Source organism: Saccopteryx bilineata, chromosome 10 (genome assembly GCF_036850765.1).
Source record: "Saccopteryx bilineata isolate mSacBil1 chromosome 10, mSacBil1_pri_phased_curated, whole genome shotgun sequence".
Classification (NCBI taxonomy): Eukaryota; Metazoa; Chordata; class Mammalia; order Chiroptera; family Emballonuridae; genus Saccopteryx; species Saccopteryx bilineata.
Window position 1 is genome coordinate 5,771,259 of NC_089499.1, and position 5,252 is coordinate 5,776,510.

Here is a 5,252-nt window from a genome sequence, read left to right on the forward strand (position 1 = left end):
CGAGCCTGGAAAGACGAAGACGTGGGGCTCATGAAGCAGAAACCAGAGGAAAGGAGGTACCCCCCCCCCCAGGCCTCCCTAGGCTGCTGGCTTGGCAGAGCTGGGCTGGTGGCCCTGTGGGCATTGCACCCTGTGGGCAGGTTTGGAATCTTGGGTGATCGCATGGGTCACCCCCCTTCAGGAACATAGCAGTTATCTATACCTGAGCAGGAATTACATGGGTCCCAAGTACAGTGGGCACCCATATTCCCAATCCAAGACCTGCCAGGGCCAGGGAGATGGCCCTGGCCAGTGTGGTACCTTGGAAGTCAGGCAGCTTCTGAGGAGCTTCTCAGCCCATACTCCTGAGCCTCTGCTCAATCCAGTCCCTCACCAGTATGGAGCCCAGACAGAACTACCTTCCCAGTCGGGCCGCCCCACCCAGGATCCACGATCCACGATCCATGATCCACGATCCACGATCCAGGATCCTGGCCAGCTCTGCCCCCAGAAATTCAAGCCTTGTGGTTTTGAACCTGACTCTCCCTTAGGCTCTCAGGACAAAGGTTTGGTCTGAGACCTGGCAGATCCAGCTTATCTTGTCATAAATATTTAACAGGCTCCTGGGACCAGAGCATGCAGCTGGCTTAGAGGTGGGGGTGGGGGAAGATGCTTCAGAAGGATCTTAGAGCCTTCCCTAATGAGGGTGCTGTGAGGGCGGAGTGCCACCTGGGCCTGGGGTCCTGGGGGAGGGAGAAGACAGCTGGACGGCGGGACAGAGTCCGGGAAGCCTGGGGAGACGAGCATGCTCCAGCAACCAGACCCCCTCCATGCACCCCGGGAATGTGGGGGAGGAGTCAGAGGGGCCGTGCAGCTTCCTCCCTGGCCCCTGGACCATCCTCCCTGGGAGGGTCCTTGAGACCTGTTCTCACCCTCACAGAGCTCCCATGTGTCCTGGAGAGCACTGCATCCATCCTGTCCTGAGTTGTCCTCCCAGAGCTATGCTCCTACCGATTCCTGGTCCCTGCAGGGCTGTGCTCCCGGGGTTCATAGTCCACAAAGAGCTGTGCCCCGGGCAGACCTCTTCCCGCCATCTCCTACCCTCACTTCTTCCTCTGGAACTGGGCTCCACGCGCCCCATTCTCCTTGAATCATGCGGAACCGTGCTCCAAGCGTGACTCCTCACCCATCCTCCAGAGCGTGCTCTTCGTGCATTCGGGGGTCCCCTTCCCCCAGCATGAGGCCCTCTCCCTGTCCAGTGGGGCTCCTGACCTCAGGCGCTGGGAGCCCCTGGCAAGCAGAGCAGACTCCCTGTACGTAGGCGGGCTGCCTGAGCGGAGCCTCCGCTCTCCCTTGCGCTGTACCACGCCCCTGCCCCTGCCTTCCTCATTGGCATGCTGGTGGGACCCACAGGTGAAATCAAAGCCCTTAGCTCAGAGCTGAGCTAACAGCAGGGCGCTGGGCACCTTCACCCCCGCAAGCCCAGGGCACAGAGAGCTAAGGGCAGAGAGGACATATTTGGGGGCCCAGAGCCTCCTCCTCATCGCCACAGGCAGGCACAGCTGCACACAAGGGGGGCTGCCTGAGCCAACGGGCACCCCCAGTGGATAATGAGGGGCTGTGGGGGAAGGGACAGCCTCGGGAACAGCCTGGGGGGAAGGCTGCCTCCCAAAGCCCAGAGCCTCATTAGTGAAAGCCTGGGATGGAGGCAGCTAAGTGGGTCAGTCCCCGCCCCCAGCCTGCCTGACAGGTGTGGGTGGGAAGGATTGTCAGCCTTTTGTCCCCCACTGCAGTCAGTCCCACTCTGAGTGCCCTTTCCCCGCCGCCCCCTCCCAGAGCCCCCAGCCCCCTCGCGGAGCCCCTGCCTTCTCCCAGGGTCCGCCCCCTCAGAGCCCCTTTTCCTCTCTGAGACCCTCTCCGTGGCCTCCTTCCCTTTCCTGAGCCCCCCCCCCCCCCCCGCTTGCATCGCCCCTCCTCCTCCCTGCCTCCCCCACCCCCCAGGTGCCCGCCCCTCAGCCCGCCTCCCCCAGGCACCCTCCAGACGGAGCCACACCTGGGAGAAATTGAAATCTTAGACTCTTTCCCTGCCCCCGCCAGCGAAGCAGACATCCCTGTCCTGGCCTCCGAAGGCAGTAAAACACGGCTCCGCTGGGGCCGGCCAGGGCTGTGCCAGAACAGGCATCCAGATTTCGGGGAGGCAGCCAGGCAGGGCCCGCGGTGGGCACCGAGCCAGCGCTCTCTGCACCCCCCCAGCAACCCGCCATGGCTGCGTCCAGCGTCCACTCTGGGTCACCGCTGCCCTCTTTGCCCCCATAGTTATGAAGCTGCTTGTCCTGGCAGGTCTATCTCAGGAGTAAGGTGAGCAGAGGAGAGAGTGGGGTGCACCCCAGAGGCGGGGTATTCCCCTTGCAGAGTGGAGAGGTTCAAAGAAAGTCTGCCGCCTGAGCCCCCCTCTCAACCCAGGGTAGAGCTAGATGAGGACATGATTGACAGCCTGACTGTCAGCTGCCCCCCACCCCCAGGCCCTCCAGTCTTTGGGCCCCTCCCTGACCAAGGACCTTCCAGGGCTCCCCATTTCCTGTCAAGGCCCCCTTCCCCAGGCTCAGAAACCTCTGGACCTACCAGCTGGTCCCAGGGTTGAGGGTAATATAGGAGCAATGCTCTGCCACCTCAATGTCATTGTCCTTGAAGTCCTCCCAGGACACAGTTCTGGAAGGGTCTGGGTGACTGTCCTGGTTTTGCCAAATCCACCCCACAGGTGCTCTGAGGCCCCCAGGTCACTGTAGCCTGAGGAGTCTCCATCTGGCTGCACAAGAGTTAATTCAGGGTGCCCCCACCACGTGTGCACAAATTCCAGGAACGATTTCCATTAAGGACGCTTGGAGCAGATTTCATTTACATTAATAAGAACCAGAAAAAGTGTGTGTGTGTGTGGGGGGGGTGCGGCTGCGTGCGCACGCGTGTGGTTGCTGCTCAGGGCTTGTATGAGTGTGGTGGAGACTGAGCAGCCGGCCAGGGAGCCTGGTCTGAGAGAGGCCCGGTCAAGCTGTGCTGCGGTGCCCAGTCTGAGGGAGGAGGCAGAGCCCACCCAGTCCTGGGAGATAGACCCCAGTCTGAGGGAGGAGGCAGAGCCCACCCAGTCCTGAGAGATAGACCCCAGTCTGAGGGAGGAGGCAGAGCCCACCCAGTCCTGGGAGATAGACCCCAGTCTGAGGGAGGGAGGCAGAGCCCACCCAGTCCTGAGAGATAGACCCCAGTCTGAGGGAGGAGGCAGAGCCCACCCAGTCCTGGGAGATAGACCCCAGTCTGAGGGAGGGAGGCAGAGCCCACCCAGTCCTGGGAGATAGACCTCAGTCTGAGGGAGGGAGGCAGAGCCCACCCAGTCCTGGGAGATAGACCTCAGTCTGAGGGAGGAGGCAGAGCCCACCCAGTCCTGGGAGATAGACCCCAGTCTGAGGGAGGGAGGCAGAGCCCACCCAGTCCTGGGAGATAGACCTCAGTCTGAGGGAGGGAGGCAGAGCCCACCCAGTCCTGGGAGATAGACCTCAGTCTGAGGGAGGAGGCAGAGCCCACCCAGTCCTGGGAGATAGACCCCAGTCTGAGGGAGGAGGCAGAGCCCACCCAGTCCTGGGAGATAGACCCCAGTCTGAGGGAGGGAGGCAGAGCCCACCCAGTCCTGAGAGATAGACCCCAGTCTGAGGGAGGAGGCAGAGCCCACCCAGTCCTGGGAGATAGACCCCAGTCTGAGGGAGGAGGCAGAGCCCACCCAGTCCTGGGAGATAGACCCCAGTCTGAGGGAGGAGGCAGAGCCAGCTGATTCCCGGCACTGCTAGCCTGAGGGGGTATGACAGAGCCAACCTGGCCCTAGGGTTACCCAGTCCGAAGGAATGGCAAAGTCCTGTCCTGGGTGGGATAGGACACTGACCCAGGGAAATGAGGGCAGAGACTGGTGCCCTGGTGTCCATGAGCTGTAGATGAGCTCTGTTAGCCAGGATTTGCTGCTGCTCACCTCTGAGCCTCGGTTTACCCGTCTGTCTGAGAGGCTGCTCCTCTCCCCACCAGGTGTGGCTGCAGGCATTAGAAGGGAACCCTGAGCCCTGAGCCAATCTGTTTAAGGAGCATATGCCCCCTTTCTCGGCCTCCCCTCCTGCTTCAGCTCTGCCTTTGGACCCTAGAGCTGAACAGTAGAATGTTCCGTAAGCTCAAGAGCCTGTTGGGGTGACACCCCGAGATCCACCCCTCTGGGAGGGAGGGTGTCACAGAGTGGCAGTGCTGAGCAAGGCCGTGCCTGCGCTGCCAGCCTAAGCCCTGTGGCCTTTCACTTCCCAGCTCCCAGCTGGCTTCCTCCCTGCAGGGGCGGCGCGAGTCTGGTTCCCGCGGGCTTGGGCCGGAGCAGGCTGCAAGGGCACAGAGGGTGAGCCTTCACAAGCAGACATGAACCACTGTGTGCAGGTGATCAGTTAGGGAGCGGTATTCGTGAGCTCACACGTTTCAAGTATGAGGGTGGGGTGGTGGGAGGCTGGGGTCTGCAGGCACCTGCGTGTCTTGCCCCAACACACATCCAGGGTGCGGGGAAACACGCCTGCTGCCACGGGATGACTTTCTGGGCCTGTGCGTGCATGTGTATGCTTGTGAGCACAGAGGGCTGCCCCTCAGCCCAGCCAAGAAGTTGGAGAGAAAGAAGGGCAGGAAGCCCCTGCACGTTTCCCCCCAAGGATTTCAGCCCAGCCCTGCCTATTCCAGACCTCACACATCTGGATGGGGCATCCTGGGGCACTAAATCCCACCTTTGCACAGTAGGCTGGGCTCTGATATCTGCACCCCCCCCCAGGGCCCAAGCAAGGGGACAGTGGGGGGACACATTGCATCCATGAAACATTCTCAAATAGCTCTGTCCAGCCAGACTTGGGGTGGTGGTACCTGCCTAGAGCTGGGAGCCCAGCCTGGGCATACCAGGCTCTGGGGGCCTCAGACTGGCAGGGAAGCTGGCAGGGGTCTCGGCCAGGCCTCTGGCCCCTCCTTTCCCTGCCTTGCCTGCTGCAGCCTCGCCTGCCTCCCCCGTCAGTGTGCAGAAGTCACCCGCTGCTGCTTGACTGTCTTAGGCTGTCTTATCTGGCGGCAGCCAGGGGGTGGAGCAGATCAACTCCCCCAGACCCAGCCGCCCCTAGTCTGCGTTATCTTGTCCCTGCAGCCTCCTCCCACCCCTAGCAGCCTCAGACCTTTCCGCTCCCCTTCCCAGCATCCTCTCGGCCTCGCTTTGTCTGCAGTTGTCT